This window comes from Porites lutea, chromosome 14 (genome assembly GCF_958299795.1).
Source record: "Porites lutea chromosome 14, jaPorLute2.1, whole genome shotgun sequence".
NCBI classification, from domain to species: Eukaryota; Metazoa; Cnidaria; class Anthozoa; order Scleractinia; family Poritidae; genus Porites; species Porites lutea.
In genome coordinates, this window is record NC_133214.1 from 16,547,006 (window position 1) to 16,569,433 (window position 22,428).

Consider the following 22,428-nt stretch of genomic DNA (forward strand, 5'->3'; position numbering starts at 1 on the left):
AAACTATAAAAAGGTCATTTTAAAAAAGTCAAAAAATTTGCATTTTTGCAAAAGGGGTTAACCCATGATTTTGGTTAAAAATTTGAACTTTCATGCATGTCTGTTTTTATAGAGAAAACACCTTGGAATACTTCTAAATAATGTTTTAGAGACAAAACCAGCCTTTCTAAACTATAAAAAGGTCATTTTCAAAGTCAAAATATTTGCATTTTTGCAAAGGGGTTAACCCATGATTTTGGTCAAAAATTTGAACTTTCATGCATCTTTGTTTCTCTTCAAAAAGAACCTGGCTATACTTTTAAATAATGTTTAAAAGAGAAAACCAGCCTTTTTAAACTATAAAAAGGTCATTTTCAAAAAGTCGAAAAATTTGCATTTTTCAAAAGGGGTTAACCCATGATTTTGGTCAAAAATTTGAACTTTCATGCATCTTTGTTTCTCTTCAAAAAACACCTTGCTATACTTTTTAATAATGTTTTAAAGAGAAAACCAGCCTTTTTAAACTATAAAAAGGTCATTTTCAAAAAGTCAAAAAATTTGCATTTTTGCAAAGGGGTTAACCCATGATTTTGGTTAAAAATTTGAACTTTCATGCATGTTTGTTTTTATAGAGAAAACACCTTGGAATACTTCTCAATAATGTTTTAGAGAGAAAACCAGCCATTCTAAACTATAAAAAAGTCATTTTCAAAAAGTCAAAAAATGTGCATTTTTTCAAAGGGGTTAACCCATGATTTTGGTCAAAAATTTGAAGTTTCATGCATCTCTGTTTCTCTTCAAAAACAACCTGGCTATACTTTTTAATAATGTTTTAAAGAGGAAACCAGCCTTTTTAAACTATAAAAAGGTAATTTTCAAAAAGTTGAAAAATTTGCATTTTTGCAAAGGGGTTAACCCATGATTTTGGTCAAAAATTTGAACTTTCATGCATGTTTGTTTTTATAGAGAAAACACCTGGGAATACTTCTAAATAATGTTTTAGAGAGAAAACCAGCCTTTCTAAACTATAAAAAGGTCATTTTCAAAAAGTCAAAACATTTGCATTTTTGCAAAAGGGGTTAACCCATGATTTTGGTTAAAAATTTCAACTTACATGCATGTCTGTTTTTATAGAGAAAACACCTTGGAATACTTCTAAAAAATGTTTTACAGACAAAACCACCCTTTCTAAACTATAAAAAGGTCATTTTCAAAGTCAAAATATTTGCATTTTTGCAAAGGGGTTAACCCATGATTTTGGTCAAAAATTTGAAATTTCATGAATCTTTGTTTCTCTTCAAAAAACACGTTGCTTCACTTTTTAATAATGTTTTAAAGAGAAAACCAGCCTTTTTAAACTATAAAAAGGTCATTTTCAAAAAGTTGAAAAATTTGCATTTTTGCACCCATGATTTTGGTCAAAAATTTGAACTTTCATGCATGTTTCTTTTTAGAGAGAAAACACCTGGGAATACTTCTAAATAATGTTTTAGAGAGAAAACCAGCCTTTCTAAACTATAAAAAGGTCATTTTAAAAAAGTCAAAAAATTTGCATTTTTGCAAAGGGGTTAACCCATGATTTTGGTCAAAAATTTGAACTTTCATGCATGTTTGTTTTTATAGAGAAAACACCTAGGAATACTTCTAAATAATGTTTTAGAGAGAAAACCAGCCTTTCTAAACTATAAAAAGGTCATTTTCAAAAAGCGAAAAAATTTGCATTTTTGCAACAGGGGTTAACCCATGATTTTGGTCAAAAATTTGAACTTTCATGCATCTTTGTTTCTCTTCAAAAACAATCTGGCTATACTTTTTTATAATGTTTTAAAGAGAAAAGCAGCCTTTCTAAACTATAAAAAGGTCATTTTAAAAAAGTCAAAAGATTTGCATTTTTGCAAAGGGCTTAACCCATGATTTTGGTCAAAAATTTGAACTTTCATGCATGTTTGTTTTTATAGAGAAAACACCTAGGAATACTTCTAAATAATGTTTTAGAGAGAAAACCAGCCTTTCTAAACTATAAAAAGGTCATTTTCAAAAAGTCAAAAAATTTGCATTTTTGCAACAGGGGTTAAGCCATGATTTTGGTCAAAAATTTGAACTTTCATGCATGTTTGTTTTTATAGAGAAAACACCTAGGAATACTTCTAAATAATGCTTTAGAGAGAAAACCAGCCTTTCTAAACTATAAAAAGGTCATTTTCAAAAAGTCAAAAAATTTGCATTTTTGCAAAAGGGGTTAACCCATGATTTTGGTCAAAAATTTGAAGTTTCATGCATCTCTGTTTCTCTTCAAAAAACACCTGGCTATGCTTTTTAATAATATTTTAGAGAGGAAACCATGCTTTCTAGACTATAAAAAGGTCATTTTCAAAAAGCCAAAAAATTTGCATTTTGGCAAAGGGGTTAACCCATGATTTTGATCAAAAATTTCAACTTTCATGCATCTCTGTTTCTCTTCAAAAAAAACCTGGCTATACTTTTTAATAATGTTTTAAAGAGAAAACCAGCCTTTTTAAACTATAAAAAGGTCATTTTCAAAAAGTTGAAAAATTTGCATTTTTGCAAAGGGGTTAACCCATGATTTTGGTCAAAAATTTGAACTTGCATGCATCTCTGTTTCTCTTCAAAAAACACCTGGCTATGCTTTTTAATAATGTTTTTGAGTGGAAACCATGCTTTCTAGACTATAAAAAGGTCATTTTCAAAAGTCGAAAAATGTGCATTTTTGCAAAGGGGTTAACCCATGATTTTCGTCAAAAATTTGAACTTTCATGCATGTCTGTTTTTATAGAGAAAACACCTGGCTACACTTCTAAATAATGTTTTAGAGACAAAACAAGCTTGTCTAAACTATAAAAAGGTCATTTTTAAAAAGTCGAAAAATTTGCACTTTTGCAAAGGGGTTAACCCATGATTTTGGTCAAAAATTTGAACTTTTATGCATCTCTGTTTTTCTAGAGGAAACACGTCGCTATACTTCTAAATAATGTTTTAGAGACAAAACAAGCCTGTCTAAACTATAAAAAGGTCATTTTTAAAAAGTCGAAAAATTTGCATTTTTGCAGAGGGGTCAACCGATGATTTTGGTCAAAAATTCGAACTTTCATGCATCTCTGTTTCTCTTGAAAAAACACCTGGCTATACTTTTTAATAATGTTTTAGAAAGAAAACCAGCCTTTTTAACTATAAAAAGGTCATTTTAAAAAAGTCAAAAAATTTGCATTTCTGCAAAGGGGTTAACCCATGATTTTGGTCAAAAATTTGAACTTTCATGCATGTCTGTTTTTATAGAGAAAACACCTTGGAATACTTCTAAATAATGTTTTAGAGACAAAACCAACCTCTCTAAACTATAAAAACGTCATTTTCAAAAAGTTGTAAAATTTGCATTTTTTCAAAAGGGTTAACCCATGATTTTGGTCAAAAATTTGAATTTTTATGCATGTTTGTTTTTCTAGAGAAAACACCTGGGAATACTTCTAAATAATGTTTTAGAGAGAAAACCAGCCTTTCTAAACTATAAAAAGGTCATTTTCAATAAGTGAAAAAATTTGCATTTTTGCAAAAGGGGTTAACCCATGATTTTGGTTAAAAATTTGAACTTTCATGCATGTCTGTTTTTATAGAGAAAACACCTTGGAATACTTCTAAATAATGTTTTAGAGACAAAACCAGCCTTTCTAAACTATAAAAAGGTCATTTTCAAAAAGTGGAAAAATTTGCATTTTTGCAAAGGGGTTAACCCATGATTTTGGTCAAAAATTTGAACTTTCGTGCATCTCTGTTTCTCTTCAAAAAACATCCGGCTATACTTTTTAATAATGTTTTAGAGAGGAAACCATGCTTTCTAGACTATAAAAAGGTCATTTTCAAAAGTCGAAAAATTTGCATTTTTGCAAAGGGGTTAACCCATGATTTTGGTCAAAAATTTGAAGTTTCATTTGTGCCTGTTTTTATAGAGAAAACACCTTGGAATACTTCTAAATAATGTTTCAGAGACAAAACCAACCTTTCTAAACTATAAAAAGGTCATTTTGAAAAATTTTGATCAAGATTTGGTTTATCAGCCCATATTAGTTTAACCAAAGTTGTTGTTTGATGAAATGCTCATTTCAACCAATGTTTTTAATTTCTGAGATGCTGAGTTGAGGTCACCTGTTTGAGATGCAGGTTTTCCTTTCATAAACAAACTTTAATTCTTGGCTTGCTGTTGTGTTGTTATCTTTAATTTGAAACCTTTCATTGGTGTAAAATATTTTAGCATATTTAAGCTTTGTTGAAAAAGAAATTAATTTGACTGAATGATTATAAGAAACTTCAATGCACATCAGTGTACTGCAGTAACTTGCAAAAGTTTAACTTTTTGTTGGGTGAATTAGCCTTGTACTTTCCATTGTTCTGCCAGACTTTCAATAAATTAATGTTGTTGATAGTGTGATTCTGGACTTTGTTTGAAAGTTTGCCATTTAATTGGGTGATTGACGATTAATGATTTTAAATTTTTGCAATGACTGTGCAAAAATTTGACACATGGAAATGATGTAAAACTGCTTAAACTGTAGCAGAACTTAGCTCAAATCTATAACACTGTGATCCAACTGAACAGAAGCGTTAGATTATAAGTTGTCTTCTGAACAAGCCAGCCACGTTCTGTTTATCTGGTTCACTCAAGAGCTGGATTACAAAGTATCATATACAGCACTTACATGGTACTCAAGATAACCTCTAAAATCCTAAATGTTGAAGACTTGTTCCAGTCTGTTTGTGGCATATCCATCTGACCTGCAAAAAAACACAAATCAATGTAAGCAACAAGTTATAACTATCTTAATTTAAAATACAATAAAATAGAGCGGTTCTATTTTTTTATCCTTGCTTAATGTACATGATTACTGATTCAGGTCAAATTTGATCCCCTGGGACATAGTGTGAGATTTTGCAGGTGTACACACCGGGGTCTGAAAGGCAGAAATTTTTAAATTTAGAGTCTCAGAAATGCCATTACCCTGCATCTTCCACAGGACATTTTCAGTAAATAAATACTCAAGAACAAGTAATAATATTGTTAGGTACAGTAACAATACTATGGAAATACGACTATGAAGACACCAATAAAATGCGAAAATAAAACATCAGTCATCCCAATTTAATTACCATAAAAATCCCATAGTAGAGAGCCCCAAAAAGTTACGACCCCCTGAAAGCAACGTCAAAAGTTTCTAACTTTTAATAAATCCTGAAAATGGTGAGTAGGGTTGTCAGAAAGTTTTGAAGTAGACGAGTGAGTAGTCAAAGTAAGCGGCCAGTCCAGGAATATTTTATTTAAAAAAAATTGCCATCCGTAAAGAAATGCCAAGCAGAGGAGCCAGCCAATACTAACCAAGTAGTGGCGATTTTCACCGGCAGCTGGCTACTTTTGACCACCCTGGGTGAGCTCCCGAAAGTAGCGACCTCTTCAAAAGTAGTGAGTCCCCAAAAAGTATCAAGACTAGTTTTTTAATTACGTTATAAACGTACCAGGACATCCCGAATGCCCTTATTTTCCAATTGCAATCCATGAACAAAGTTCCTAACCACAGTGCCAACAAAATTTGACATTTCTAGCTTCCAAATTTTGAATTTTAAATTTTGAAAAATTTTGAACAAGATTTGGTTGATCAGCCCTTGAGTTTAAACAAAGTTGTTGTCTGATGAAATGCTCATTTCAACCAAAATGTTTTCATTTTTTGAGATGCTGAGTTGAGGCCACCTTTTTGAGTTGCAGGTTTTTCTTTCAAAAACAAACTGTATTTCTTGGCTTTCTGTTGTGTTGTTATCTTCAGTTTAAAACCTTTTCTTGCTGTGAAGTATTTTAGTATATTTAAGCTTTGGTGAAAGAGAAATTAAAATGACTTATCAAGGATAACACGAAACTTCAATGCACATGTAGTTCTAAATTTTGCAATGACTGTGTACAAAAATTTAACACATGAAAATAATGTAAAACTGTTTTAACAAAAGCAGAACTTAGCTATTATTCATATCATAACTGTGGCACAACTGAACAGAAGCATAAGATAAGTTGTCTTCTGAACAACACAGGCACATTTTGTTTATCTGGTTCACTCAAAAGCTGGTTTACAAAGTAAATTATAAAGCACTTATAGTACTCAAGATAACCTTTAAATCCTAAATGGTGAAGACTTAACCCAGTCTGTTTGTAGCATATGCATCTGACCTGCAAAACAACACAAATCAACATTAGCAACAAGTTATAACTTCTTAAGTTAAAATACAACCAATAACATAACTGTTCTATTTTGTACCCTTGCATAATGTACATAATATTATTCATTCAAACTATTTCGCCCTTTTTGATTGGTTCCAGTCCCCTGGCTAATTAACAATTATTCCTCGAGCCCGTATGGGCTCTGAGTCAATAGCCCATGAGGCTGAAGGCCGAATGGGCTATTGACTCAGAGGCCATGAGGGCGAGAGGAATAATTGTTTTAGTAAAATCTAACTAGTTGGTCAAAAATATTGAGAATAAACAAATTATTTTAGCTAGTTAAAGCTAGACTTTAATCCTTTTTTGCTGCCAAAAAGCCCGGGCTTTTCGCTACTAGTGGGCTATAATATATAGCCTAGTAGTAGCTCAACCAGTCAGAATGCAGCATTGATAATAGACCACTAGTTGGATTTTACTAATTCTTTATAGATCTTTATAACCAGAGGGTGCTTACTATAAAATTGTTTGGAAGATGTGTATACCATCGATTCAGTGGTATAAATAATTATGATACACTGTCCTTTAACCTCGTTTCGTTTCCAGGTGCAGCAGCCAGCCTAGCTTTTTTTTCCTGAGTAAACTAAAAAAAAAAATGGCGTTCACCGCTATCCAAAGACAGAACAGCTGAATTTCTAACTCACTGAAAGGAAGAAATGCATAAATATGCAAAACATATCGTTCAATAGGGACGTATACCAAAAAATGGACCACCTCCCTCTGTGGATCTAGTCCATGGACCTCTTTATGGACCCGGTCCATGGACTACCCCAGTGGAACGCCCTAATTGTTGAAGATGAATTTTACCAGAGGTCTAAACAAAGTTTAGGAACCTTAAATGGATGAAACTTTGTCAATTTATATTATCAGGATTGAAGGCTCCTCATATTATACTCTTGCTCAATTTTCTTCTGAATTCCATACATGGGTTCAGTTTAGTCTGAAAGGAGAACTATTTGAAGGAGACATGATGAGAGGTATGGAGGAAGTATTCCCTTACGCAGCTTTTTGTGTGTGTGTCGTCTAGTTGCATGAAGATTGACAAAAAATGGCTGGGTAGGGGACTAGAGAGAAGGGGGTAATCCATTATGATTGAGTACCCACCCCCGTCTTCCCTTGCCTTGATAGCCCTTGGATGGAAATGTTTATTAGTTCGCAAACTTCTTGAATCCTGCTCACAAATCAAACACGAAATGACCTGCATATTATCACACAATGCGGTTCATTGGTCAGACGTCTTACAAGTTTGCGTACACTTAACAGGTTGTTTCATGTAAATTGCCATTCATTCAGGTAGAGAATGTACAGAATTTAAAATAATATAGAGTGTTGTCACATGACGTGATGGCGGCCATATTGGTGTCCCAAAACAATGAAACGGCGGCCCTGTTGGTGTCCCAAACCAGTCTTGCGGGAGTTGAACTCTTTTCTTATTTAAACGCTTTCTTTTGTTCCAATAAATTTGCATAGATGCTGGTCACGTGAGTGAAAACACTCTATAGGAATTTAAGTAGAAAAAAGAAGTAGCGAGGAGACCAAGCAGAAACTATAGGAGCTTATGAGAGGTTAGGCCTCATCCATTTGAAGCTTCTTCCGTAGTCTCATACACAGACGTTTTGGTTTCGATTTTCACAAAACGCGAAATCAAGAAAGGAGCTGCGTGGGGGACTAGTCTTCCTCCATATCACTCGTCCTGTTCCCTTCAATTATGGTTACTCCTTACGAGACTAAAATGAACCCATTACATTGGTATGGAATTGCAAAAAAAAAAATTGAACAAGTGTAAAACAATAATTATTGAATTTGGCTCTCAGATGATGTGAAAAATTATGCAGATCTCGCAGGATGTGGCCTTCAGCCTCAGTGGATAACAAATATACACCTTGATCTTCTTCACATCTTACTCAGCCTCATTCAGTAATATAATGATTACTGATTCAGGTCAAATTTGATTTCAGTTTAACTAACTCTGTTAATTGACAGATAAGTACCTTTGGACATAGATGTACCCTTTTTGAGGATATTCCATGTTGGCCTTGGACGTCGCACCTAAAATTAGATAAAATAGTAATATTTTAACAATATTCATGTTGTATAATAAAAAATTCTGTTAACACAAACAGCAAAAGTTCCTTAGAATATAATCTTCTTTGTGCAGAGACAAAAAAAATGTTTATAAGCTTTTAAGTGGACATTTAAAATGTAGCTAAATGCAATTTAGAGTAAATTTAAATTAAATTATGTATCTTAGGGTAAATTAAAAGAGTTAAAGGGGCTGTGTCACGGTATTCCAGTTCATTTTGTTTAATTTTGCCAATTACTCGCCTTCAATCGCTATGGAACTTAAATTAAGCAAAGAAATGAGATGTAATTGACAAAATCAGAGACCAGACACAAACAAATATGCCTCCTGAGCATTATTTTTGAAGTTGCAAGCAGCAGGGATCAACTTTGAAAAACTGTTAGGCTGAACAGTTTTCAAAAATCCTAATTTCAATCTGTTTCAGTCGTCTTCAGTTTTGTCCATCCGTGACATCTGTTGTTCCTGTTATGTTATTTGAACCTTCCTTTAAAGTTTTAAGCGGTTATTTATATGTTTTTCTTATTTTTACAGGCATTTTGTAATTTCTTAATTTGGCTGAATTTCGTGACACAGCTCCTTTAAATACAAAGAGTATGCTCTGGGGGCTGGTCATTTATTACCTGCAAGGGCGAGACATCTATTTTGAGAAAGATTCCAAATTCATCCTAGTTTTTTATATAGAAATGACCCCCCATAAGTTTTACATGTTCTGAAACTGACACCCACCCATATTGCAGTGTGCAACAAATGCAGACTGCAGACTTGCAGACTGGCAGGTAAACCAGGTTCACATTATTGTGAAATTCTTTAACAGATTCCTGTTAGAGTATTTCACGACAACATGTGCCTCATTTACCTGCCAGTCTGCAAGTCTTCAGTCTGCCTTTGTTGCACACCACCCATATTTCTGTGGAGACTACAAATAAATTATTCTAGCTACCAAAAATTTTGTGAAAAGGCATTCAAGAGAGCTTCCAAGTCAAATGGCTGCTAAAATTCTTAAGCATGAGCGAGCTTAAGAATTTCATTTTTAAGAAAATTAATAATATTATTAGAAGCCTCTTCTTTTAACAGCATTAAATGAATAAGGTTTTACCACCTGATTAAGCTAAGTTTTTGGATGGGCCAGAATGCTGGTTATTTCAATAAAGCAAATCAACGCTATTCCTTTATTAACCAGTTTTAAAAAAAATTGCCTCAAAAATAGATAAACGCGTAATGTTAAGTTATTTGTTGTAGTTCAACAAACGTCTTGAACTTGATTTTTTTAAACTCCATCCAAAATTCCCACGTGCACGAGCAAAGCAAACTCTTTGACAATTTGCTACATTTGGATATTACCAGAGAGAAAAACTAATGCTATAAGACTAATGCTACAATAATGCTAATGCTGCGTGGGCTATGAAACATGGATCATGCATCATTCCTCTCTGAAGCAACCTTAATTGAAATGGGTGTATATTAATGGAAACAACAAAGCCAGGTAAGAAGAGCAAAAAGGGGTTTTTAGGTACAAGCTGTTGAATGAAAATAATGGCTACAAGATAATGGAAGGGAAAAATGAGAGAGGCATACACAGAGATAAAAGCACAGGCAAAAAGAATAACAGAAACAAAAGACACATAGGGAAGGATGAAAGGAGACAAGGGAGTTGCATAGGGAAAGGGGGCCAGGGCACATAAGTTCACTGGAATAATAGAAATACAGTGGAAACGGACACTCTCTTAAGTGAACAGTTCTACTTATGGCTGCCTTCAAAAAACCATGTTTCAACTCCAATAAAAACTCTGTATTTTTACATTCCCATAAGCGGATAATCTCTGTGCCAGGCAGCTGTGGACACTTTCAGGGTTTATGAGTTAGATTTTGGCTTTGTTTTAAGCTCCCGTAAGCAGACACCTGAACAAATAGAATCTTATTATGCAACTTTATAACACTGTTTGTCACAATGAATTTATGTCAGCCTTGGTGTTTTTTTTTTCTTTGTATACACACCAGTTACACTTCAAAACACCACTTGAATTTTATGTTTGTGACTGAATTACAACATTGTCAGAGCAACAGTAAAGCCAAACACTAACTAAAAGGTTTTTTGAATTTTCTATGCTTATTGGTAGTCGGGCAAGCTCCCATACTGAGAACCGTTCTTGTAAATGGCCAGCTCCAGAAATGGAAACTTTTTTCACATCCCAAGGTTGTCCCCATAGAGTTTCCACTGTAGTGATAGTAATGGCAACAAACAAAGAAAGGGAACAAGAGGGGAGAAGGAGAAGAGAGCATTAAGAGAATATCAATGAATGGAAAAATGGAAACAAAATACAAATTAAAGCAGAGACTTGTTCACTTCTCTGCTGTAATTTGTATTTTGTAAAATGTGTCAACAGATCTCACTAACAGGTCCATATTACAGTCAAACCTCTCCTAAGCGGTCACCCTCAGGAATTAGCACGGTGACCACTAAAATTAAACCCATAATGTGGCAGAAATTGACCTTGAGGGCAAAAACTGATTATTCTATTTACAACAACAGAGACAGATATACATTAAAATTATTGGATGTTCTGAGGAGTTCATGCCTAAACAACAAATTTTTACAGTCGTTCATAAGGGAGTGTGTCTTTACAATCCAGCACATCATCAGCAATTTTAAAATCTTATTGAACCTGAAGAAAGAAATTCAGTTATGGTTGTCTAATTTGGTGAAGCAAGTCATTGACTTTGCTCAGTGCCAGCAAGAGTTCTTTGTGATTAAAAATATGCCATTTAGTGATTTTTATGTAACAGAGGTAAATTACAATAAAATTAGCTATTTGGGAAATCCAAACAGTGAACGTCTCTGCCTCATAGAGGTGGCCGTTGAATAAAGGTCAATTTTTACAAAAAAATTATACGGGAAGCAAATTTCGGAAAATTGATAGGTGACCGCTTAATACAGAGTGACGGCTTAATAGAAGGCTGCTCAACAGAGGTTTGACTGTAAAAGTTGAAAAAAACGTGGAAGGGACCATTCTAGAAATTGACTCTTTATAAAGGCTATCATGAGGAAAAATTTTATATTCTGGTCACTGTTAGGGGGAACAGGATGAAGACCACAAAAAAATGGAGAAAAAATGAATCGCTCTGTAGCTTTCCACTTCTGCCAGCACTAGCTAAGAAAATGGGCACGTGACTTTAAAAAAAGTACAGTACACCAACACACAACATTTTGACTACCCACCTGTCCCTAGCTGATCCCTCTTTAAGGTGATTCCCTGGTTTTGCACTGCGCATCTCTTACTGCGCATAACAAGATGGCCTCCGTAAAAAAGAGCATGTGAAGTAACATTATTAAAATGAAGTTGACCGAAGAGAAACGCTATTGCAATTTTGCTTGCGTTTTTTTCTTGCCGAGGTGAGACTCAATGTGGTGGGAATGTGCATAAGGTAAGCAGTATACGTGTTGCTGAGTTCGATTTCCTCACGGAGAACCTCGATAGTGGATGTTTAATTTGTGCTTATTCACTTTGATTTTCATTTAAACGCTTTCTTTATCAAACCGTGTCCTAAATGTGATATCTCGATGTAAATTCTGTAAAAACGGATTTTTTTAATACTTTCTTCCCCCTTTCGCATACATTCTATTTTGAAACTCGCCCCAGTCCTCTCTCAAAAATCAAGGAAAATGCATTTGGTGTGCACTTTCTGCAGCTCTACTGCAAAAACAAGTACAGTGACCTCCATTTTTTATTTCATGATTTTAATAAGGACAGTGCTTCCTTTTGGTGAGAAAAAAATTGGCACCAATCTATGTTCAGTTTTTTGGCAATTTTACTAAATTGTACGGATTCAGCTATCACGTGTCGAATAGCGCGTGTCCAATTTAATTCTACTTTGGAGCATAAAGTAAAAACAAGGGCATTAAAAGGCATTTTTCTGGTACGTAAGTGGATAAACAATACATTAAAGTTAAATTCTGTGTGATACCACGTGCATCATTGAAAAAATCTTTCCTTTTTGTCTAGTTTTGGGCTGCGCGCGGTTTTTGTCAAAGGGTCCAAAATAGCCGTATATGTCAGCATTGTGACGTCAAAAAGAGCACGGTGACCCCAACTTTTTATTACCTTTTTATCATCTTCTTGACTTGTTACATCAGTGTACCAAGTTTCATGTACAATCTATGTTATGTTCTTTTACTAGGGAATCACCTTAATAACCCAAGCAGTTCTGACAGGACATAATTTAAAATTCTTAGCTAAGCTACTACTATGAAGTTTCGCCAGCTCTAAAATTTACTTGTAAGCTTAAAGCGTTACATCTTACCTGTACTTTGATCAAAATTCTCCATGCAGTGCAAGATCAGTGCTTTGAATTGTCATCATTGACCAGGGTTTGTACACAGACTTGAGCTCTTTTGTTCAAAATAAAGTACTTTCTTTTCATCACAGTTAAATGATCCAGAAGTTAATAAACCACTGAACTGAAAGACCAAGCCGCGTTCATGCAGAATCCTTGCGCATTCCGATTAGATTTGAAGTTGAACTAAAAGGCGCCATTATCAGGCGCCATCTTAGTTTCCCCTGGTCCCAAGCTCCACTCGGTCAAAACTTGAGGAGCCGCCAGTGGGGAGGGGTGAGGTGAGGAGGTGGGGAGTTGCCAAGAAAAGTGTACAGTATTACAGAGGTATAAAAGCCTTCTTTACAGTCGATTTACCGGATTTTTAAAGTTTTTTAGTTAATTTTTTCTTATCCCATGTATCAAAAAAAACAAAAACTGGCATGTTGCTGCACAGGCATCCCAAGCCTAGACTCTTGGTAGGCGAGTCTACGAAGAGCCCATGCATTTCAGTAAAATTCGTGTTGGAAACTGCGAAAACCTTCATTACTTCTTTTAATCAATCGATGGATAACACAGGATCGCAAAACCACCCTAAATAATTTTAAAAAGCAAAAGAACGAAATATAGCAACATTATAAAAAAAAAACGGACGATTTTTTTTTTCAAGTTCCTACGTCTTAATCCTCTCATATGAAACCTATGAAATGTTACTCACTATTAATAGACGTATTTACAAACGCTTACATGGAGAGTTAGGATGCCTGTGGATGCATATTCATTTCTCGTTTGTCAAAAGTAAAAAAAAAATTCATTTTAAGTGACATCAGCAAAAAGTAATTTGATTTTTTCGTCGGAGTTTTGGATTTTTCATCATGCAGCGAGTCCCTGGGCTAGTGCCTAGTGTGTGTTTGTGTGTGTGAATCAGATGGCAGAAATTGTTCTTTCAAGGATCTAAGCCCATGTAGAACGAGTTCGCACAAACTGCAATCATCTTGATGACATACATTTTCAAGAAGTATACTCAAGAAATGGTTTAATAAATTTTATTCTAATTAATGTATTTGTTCTTATACATATTTGATTTTATTATTATTATTATTTTATCATTATTATTGTTTTTATTATTATCATTATCTATTTCCATTATTTTTAAAGCCTATAGTTTCAATCGATAGACTTGATTAGATTACTTTGCTCTGTGATTTTTCTTGTCCGATTCTCTCATGGATCGCGAAGGCTTCCCTTTCGTAATTTGTAATCTGTGGTTGTTTTCCTTACAGCAAATAAGAGATAAAGGCAAATTAATATATGTGATTGAGAGGAAACAATGAAAAAGAAACAAAGCTATGTAACAGGGACGGATCTAGGGGGAGAGTGCAGGGGGTGCAAATCCCCTCCCCCCCCCCCCCCCCCACAAGAGGACCTGCGGCTTTCTTAATAGCATTTGGGGCGCAAAGAAACGAATCCATGTCCATAAGACGTTAAGTTTTCATGTGCAAACAGCTACTTTTATTTAAAACATTTAAATTGTGGTAAAGAAATCAACGCGTAACTAACCAAGACGTCTTAAGAAGGTGCCACACGGTTCTTGTTTGCGTTAACTTCCTGAACCGCTTCTTCCCAACTCTTAAAAATCTCATTTGGAGACCCTGGTGGGACAAGTACACGCGAAAGAGCCTTCCTCCTGAAGATGGAGAACATCACACAGTTGACATGAGGAAAACATCAAAAAAAATTTCATCGGGGAGCTTTAACCATACTAATTTTTTGCTGATTTTTGCAAGTTAGCCTAATTTGTTTTTCAAGTTTTAATCCATGCCTATCCATAGACTGCGAGCAATCTCTTACTTTTCTTTGCAAAGTTACTGCACGTCTTTTCTCGTCTAGTCCTAATCCCTTATTGTAACGTAACGTCCTGGTTTGCAATCGCGCCGGCTGAGATAAGAACTAGACGGATTTTGAGAGGAAAGGCGGACTGCAAGCAATCTAGCATATCCCTGTCGTCTGTTGCAACAGACAACTGGAAACAGTTTCAATGCCTATACGAAGCCTTAAATCTGAATAATAATGGACCATTATTTTTGCAAGACATAGCCCTTTAATTTTTTCAAGGCAAAGTCAGTTTTGATCGAGTCTCTCGACCTCCGGTTCCCGATTAAATGGTGCGAGACTTAGTCACATTGCAAAGCAGGATCAGTCTCTTTGGATAAGCACGCAATATACAATACCACAGCACACTGTGAAGGGACCCACACTTATATCTATCCGGGAAGTCATATATGTCAAAAAAAGGACTTTCTGTAGCGATTTTAATGGGAGAGGGGTAATCTTCTCTTTTGTCTTGAATTATTGTTTCATGTTGAAATAAAATCATCTTAAGATCTCTTAATCTCTCGACAAATACTAGCAGAGCTCTGTAATGAATACACACTAAATTTTAAGCTGTCAGGGTGGGAGAGAGGGAAAAGAATTCCTTCGTCTTTTTCTGGATCGAAACCTGATTTGAGAAAAGCATAAAGAAATGGTTTTAAAGGAGGACCACAGACTGATTCGGAGGTATGGCAGGGATTCATGGTTTGCTAGGTAATGATAACGGATTACCGCTTGAGGAAACCAGGACGAACGTCATGAAAGACTCTTTCTTCTTCTCTGGATGAACTGTTATCTCTGTCAAAAAATAGAGAAAACCAGAAAAATACATTAAACACTAACAATTTATATTGAAAAAGTTGTGTCGCAGACGGTTAGAAAAAACGTCTTTTATTAAGACGGTAAAACTAAGCAGAGTCAAATCATAGTGGTCTACAGTTAATCACTCAGAACTCCAACTTGGACATGACCAATCACAGCTTGAAGCTGTCAGCCAATCAGAACACAAAGCAATCCGTAGTCAAAATAATCAATCGAGGTGTCAGAAAAAAAAAGTAATCGACCAATCTCAACATTACGTGGCTAACCAGTGAAAGCTCGAATCGAATCAGCCAATCAGAATTGAAAGCGACAAACGAATCAGAGTACGAAACGTTGAGATCTCAAAACGGTCAGCTAATCAGAGCACAAAGAATTTGGTCAATTGGCACTTAAAAGATCACCAAGCAAAATTTAAGGGCAATCAAGCAATTTAGAACGAACATTGAACTACAGACCTATCAGAACTCATTGCAGATAACCAAACAGAACTCAAAACAGTACAAACCCTTCACAAGTCAGGGGCGCATCCAGAAAATTCAGAAGGGGGTGGCCGTGACACTTAACAGCAGTATTCTAGATACTTTTTATTTTTCTGAGACGGAATTCTATAAAAATAATACAAAATTTCAAAGGGAAAGGGGTGGCCACAGCCCCTTCGGCCCACCCCAAATTCCGCCCAGTAGTCAGCCAATCACATCCACCAAACTAACGATCAGATTTTAAGGCATCAGCTTATGAGTTAATCAGGACACAAGGCGGTCGACCACTGAGAGTTTAAACCAATGAATTATTCGAAGATCAAAACCGCCAGCCTACCAACTGTATGGGAGAGTACATGGTGTGGGAGCCCAGAAAAAGGGGGGAGGGGAGGCAGGAGGCGTAAGGTATTGCAGGAGAGGAAAAGGTGGTAGATAAGAGTTCTAGATGGGTGGAAAGCGAGAGAAATAGAGGGAAATTACGCAAGAATGCTAACAAATTTCGCAGTTGAAAAAAGAACTAATAAAAGTAAAGGAAGAAAAAGAAAATAAGGTGTAGGAGCTGGGAATGCAAGGTACGGGTGGGAGGGGGGGAGGTTTAGATCCCCCTGTTCCCCCTCCACTGAAACTCGTAATGGTTAATTATAAATCCTATCTTGACAGAACCCGGTGATGTGAAACAACCAAAACTTAAAACAGTGGATCAGTTACAAGACAAAGCAAAAATATTGTCTGGAACGCGTCAAAGTGCTTACAAGTTATGTTATCGATCGTCGTCAATTTTACCTAAACAATATCAGTCCGTAATGAAGATCTAGAAAAGTTTGCAAAAATTAATTAAATGACCGCCTAACGGAAGACGCTTTTATCTTTAAACAGATTCTCTCAACTAGTTCTTTAATGAAGTGTATGAAGATCAGTGAGGAGAATTTGTAGGTGGATGTTGGGATGTTGTGGAGGTGGTTAAAAAGCAGCCAACATAATCCAATCACTCTGTGGTTACCAATTTGATTTACCACCAAAATACCCTCAAGCTACAGTAAACCGGGCAACAAAACGTGCAACTTGTTTCGCAACATTGCTGCAAAATGAGTTGAATAGTGATGTTGTTTGTTTTACCACCCACGTTCAAACCTCTGTTGCAAGAAATCAGGTTGTTGCAAGTTGGGTGAGTACTAACTCCTGATTGGATAAAATTACACGGGAGTAACGTGACTTGTTGCAAAGCAAATTTACCTTGAGCCGGTAAAACACGCAACATGTACAGACTTTGTTGTGAAAAGTAGAACAACTCTCTACTTTCCGCAACACCCTTTCGCAACCTGAAACAACCTAATCTGTTGCAAGAAGGATAGTAAAACGCGCAACATCGCTATTCAACTCAATTTGCAGCAATGTTTCAAAACAAGTCGCACGTTTTCGCTGGGTGTTTTACCGTACCTTTACGGCTGAAATAACACCAAGATTACTTACATTTCTTCCTCATTCGTTTGTACTGTTCTAATATTTTTGAGGCCCGGCCTACGAAACCATTCTGGAAAAATTCTTGAGGGCAGTCTCTCTCTGAATACCGGAAGTTGTTGTTCTTGAGACGGGTGCGGATGCAATAGATTGAATTCACGGCCAACTCTAAAATGACAACTGACCATGCCGAAAAGCATTGTGGTAGTTATAAAGATGACGAAAGAGTGACATTTCGTTGTTTCTGAGGTCACCATCGTTCGTCTCTAAAACGATAAAATAATAGTTTTAATTGTTAATAGTATTATGGTGCTTAAGCAACAACAAGGAGAACCCTGAGGACGACGGCAGTGAAAAAGCCTATAAAGTAAATATGCGTTCTTTCAAACTAAATTATCGCGTTCATTCCGCCTCTTTTTCAGTGCGGACTCTCAAACTGGGACACTTGGAAGAAGATTGTCTAATCACAATGTTTTCTGAAACTCACAAATAGGACTGTAGTTTTTACTCACCGAAACGGCCTCATTATTAGAGCTAAAACAGATCTTTCTTATTTTTAGTGTAGAATTATCACAGGCAACCAAGGCTCTACGTGAGCCATTTGAATTTGCATTATCTAAGAATATGTTTTGGAATATTCTGCCTTTTGAAACAATTCGAAAACAAAAAAAGCCTTGTTTATGTAAACTATAAATTTGAAAAATGTTCTTTAACTCTCAAAGAAACCTCAGTTTTTTTACATCCCCTTTTCCATGAAGTTCAAGCATCATCTTGCCAACTTTAAACTCAATTTAAAAAAGAAAAAGATGAATTTAATTAAGATAAATCATTGGAATTTTAAGGTGACCCCCGCGAAGCTATGGCTTTGAACAGTTACTCCACTAACAAAATAGTTCGTTTTGCTTTCTTAGTTATGAAAGGATTTAATAGAAAAGGAGTTGAAAAAGTGACTTACAAGCAAGATGTAAATCGCAAGAGCATCGTTTCCTTTCTTATGTTGATTATAACTCAAATGCTGTAGGAAAAACCTGATACACTTACCTTAAAAGTCAGTGAAAAGTTTATGTAGTTTTAAACCGGCGTAGGTTTAGCTGCTTGCCGGCCCGTCCTGGCTTTGAACTGGTAACTTTGGGTTTGCGTCTTATAAAAGCAATGAATACTGAAACGTGTCTTTCAAAAGACAAAAACTAAACATAAAGCTAAAGAAACAATAATTGAACCTCAAGCTACTTCTCTCAAATCGCCCACTTTTGCCAAGCTCTCTCGGAACTGAACATTCACAATTACATCTATTCAAAGTCTATTTTTATTTCAAGCTCCTTAAACTCCTTTTAGATGAAAAATGAGGATTAAATGGTTCGATTGCGTTAGCAAATACATCAATTGTTAAAATCATTGGCTTATTAAGTTATTTACTTACAAAAACAGAGAACACGCTTCATTAATTGATCTTTCTCTTTCCGAGTACTGAACAGAAAACAAAGAATTATTTATAGCGCGGTAAACGTTTTAACGTCATAATTGGTCAGAATTTTTCTCCTCCAATAAAAAATTAAAAAAACTGCGAACATCTAAAACTTTCTATAAACTGAACAATCCTAAATCACTAGTTCTTTACTGAATCGATTAATTAGAGAGGTAAAGAAATAGGATGGTTACGTCTGGAAAATTATTTAAAAAATAATAAGTATTTAAAACCACAAGGGATACTGCAATAGTCTTATCTTTTGTACACAACATTCTCTCGAAAATCTCTTCGCCCCAAAATAATTGAATATATTATTCCCCCCTTTTTATGCCATGACAAAAATATCCTACTTCATGAGTTTACGAAGAAAATGTTCCGGTTAAGTACGACGTCAAATCTTCAACTGCATTTTAGTTTCTTTTATTTGTTAAAAAGCGCGCAGGAACAAAGACACAGTAATGAATTGCGAGTATTTTTTAGACAAAGCTTTGTGAAAATGAGTGCATCCGGCACAAAAAGTAGAACTAGAGATCGTAACAATAGGTCATTTCCCCCCATTTCCGAGCCGCTTCAAGCCTCTATTTGAAAGCGAGGCTAAGTGCAGAGCCACTGATATGAAAATGTTTTTTTTTTCTCATGCTAATAAATCTCATTTTCACGAGAAAAGTTTTGCACTTTTAAGGCCTCATTTTGAAAGTGAGAGTTTTTGGAACTCGCAAATGGTCTGTTTCTTTTTTTGTCCTTTCTTGCAAACTCACTAACAATAACAGACAAAAAATCCAATAAGGGAAGAAAGAAAAATGTCTGAAAAGGGGACAGTTACCTCAACTAAATTAGTTTAAAAGAAAAGAAAAACTCTACATTCTACCAAAAATCGATAAACGAAATAGAGAAGTGAGGAAGACATTTATATCTTTAATTAAAATGTAATTTATTTGTTGATTTATTCAGTTTAGATTTGTAACTTCTGTTAGGAATTAAAAAACATGCGCAGATAAAAAAGTTTTCTAAGCGTTTCACAGTGCCACGTTTTGCTTGAATAGCTTCCTTGGAAGTGTAAATGTAAACAATATGTCAAATTTTCAGTCGTCGATAATGAAAGAAATAACGTTAAAGCAAGGGCATGTCGGAGTTTATCATCTGGCTGAAATATTCAGCGTAGAGGTCCTCAAATTTAAAAAAGCTCCCCCATACACCAAGTTTGACAGTTTGACGCTGTCGGGTTCCCTTCTGAAACCGGCATCACTTGGCCCACCCCGCAACATTGCCCACCATCACCCAACTTTTGGGCCTTCAGCCTCCTGGATTTATGAAAATATATTAATCAAAGCTACTTGCAGCTTTCTTCTGTATTTTTTGTAAGAAATGTTGAAAACTTGTGCCACATAAGGTTAATTTGTCTGTTACTTTGAACTGTATTTCTTCGGTTAATATGCGGTAACACTACTTTGTAGAGATTTGGTGACTAATGTAGCAGAGAGCCAGTCAGGGGCACCCAACGTCAATTTTCGGAAAATGTCTGTTTGGAAAGCGATTTGAGATCTAGAATTTTCGTAACATTTGTTGTAAAATTTCTTCCTTGCCTGCCTCTCCTAGGATTTTCGAACATCTACAACATGGTATAATTACCCATTGTTAACGGATTTTTACGCTAAAAAGGTCACCTAGAACTTTCGGGAGCCTTTTTCCTGGCTGAAATTTTGAAAAAGGTAAGTGTTGATAACTATAATTTTCGGATCACTAGACTTTCAGCTAGAAAATCCGAACAGATGAAAAATTTTTAGGGGATAAAAATATGCCTGTATCTACCATTTAAATACTAAAATACGTTTAACAATACTATGTTTCAGTTGTTTTGAACTATATTCTCGTTGGGTGCCCCTGTAGCATGCCACAGACGTAGCGTTTCTTCGCTATAAACGGCTTGGTCGTCTTCGAGTGAAAAGCTGCCTGTTTTCATAAACGTTTCAAAATCGAAATGATGGCTATAAGAAAGTTATAACAATACAACATAAAAGCTTTATCAAGCATATGACAAAGACAATAAGTTTTCCCTAGCTAGACCTTATAAGCTAAGAAGTTTAGATCGCCAGGGCATTTTTCACTTCAGCGCCATCAAGTATTCGTTGGTGATAACAGAGCAATATCAGCTTGAGAATGACCACATGTTTTTTGCGACCATTTCTTTGTCCTCACCCTGACTAGTTTCAGCATTCTCTCCCAGAGAATTCTGCTTTTTTAATGAAAGCAAAGTCTGATCGCAACACAATGATTCAGCCACCATTCACCGCTTAACTTAACTTCAAGATTTGAGACTGTTAAACATGCAAACAGGCCAATTTGTAAATTGCATCCTTTTCAAATTGAACTTTTAATAAAAATGTTTAACGCCAAACATTGAAAGTCTTAATCAATTTAGCTCCATAATATACATTTCACGGTTGAATATAAAGCACTCTATTTTCCATATACAAACCAAGGAAATTCATACTTGAGATTTGATAAGTAAACATATAGAGAATAAAAAGACTTTTTTCATTTCCTAAATGAAAATTTCTCTCAGTTAAGATTGAAAAGTGCCACTCCAAACGCGTGGTAAACTAATAAATAAAATCTCGGATATACTTTGAGACGCAACAATAAGACAAAGTTTTCAAAAAATTACTTTTGGTTCTAATTTCCCACTTAAGTACAGCTTGCTTGTATCTGAAACCTCAATCAATAGACAATCGATAATACCTTTTTGTTCTCAATGTTGTCAATGTTACTGACTTAAGAAACTGTTTTTTAAGTCGCACTGCTCTTTTATGGACGCTAAAGTTATGTAATCTCCGCTGAAAAGACATGTTCTCGCGTGATGGCGTAAGTGAAAATTTAGCTTTCGCGTCTGCAAAAATCTTGCAGTAGTTGGAAAATTTTTCAGTCACAAATTGCCGTACAGGGCAACTTCTGCCCCCAAAATAAAGCAAGAATTACACGCAAAAAAAAAAAGAACTAGAAGTTTCTTGACTTTTTTGGTAAGTGGGGTGTACACTGACAAAATGTTAAAGGTTAGATACAGTTTCTAACGTATCTAATACACAGGAGGACAAATTTTTAAACAATCTCTTATGATATTTCATAGACAATACTTTCTATAAAACTTCACTCTGGCGAAACGTCCCAGCGACGCGAGGTTGCTGTATTCGGCAGGGTATACTTTGAGAGGTGCGACTTTTTTGTGAGTATATTATCACACTATTTCTGCGCCCTTTGCATTACCAGTAAACGTTTTCGTGTATATAACAGGCATGTTTTATTTCTTTGAATATGTAAGGTGAGATCAAAAGAGCCAAATAAAAATAGACCAGAAATAACGTGCAAACCACTACGGCGACGGGCTGCGAAAACGTTAACAATTGAATTCGCGCTATTTCAAACTTCAAGGCTCCTATTCCATCTTGGTCAATTTGCCAAATGTTAGCGAATTTTTCTGGAGTAGAATTCTAACTGAGAACTGTACCTAAATTTAGAAACAGAAAAATAAAATCGTTGTCTTAGGGAAATTTCACATTGTACACGTGCAACGAGACGTCAAAAATGTAAAAAAAGCGTGGTATACGTGCAAAGTTGTTACTTTAACTACTGCCTTTTTTTTCGTTCTCCTTGCCGTCATCGTTGTTTAAGCCACGAGACTGAATTTGGACAA

The 22,428-nt window shown here is 35.4% G+C and overlaps 1 long non-coding RNA gene and 1 pseudogene across 1 annotated transcript; one reads left to right on the plus strand and one right to left on the minus strand.

Annotated features, from left to right (window-relative positions):
- Positions 1 to 22,428, plus strand: part of LOC140924802 (uncharacterized) — a 451,675-nt pseudogene that overhangs the window by 38,172 nt on the left and 391,075 nt on the right.
- LOC140924866 (uncharacterized) lies at positions 4,127 to 12,848 on the minus strand. Its single transcript, XR_012164350.1, has 4 exons — positions 12,630 to 12,848; positions 8,239 to 8,296; positions 6,142 to 6,199; positions 4,127 to 4,764 (listed from the first exon to the last, which is right to left on the minus strand). It is a non-coding gene; the product is annotated as an uncharacterized lncRNA (long non-coding RNA).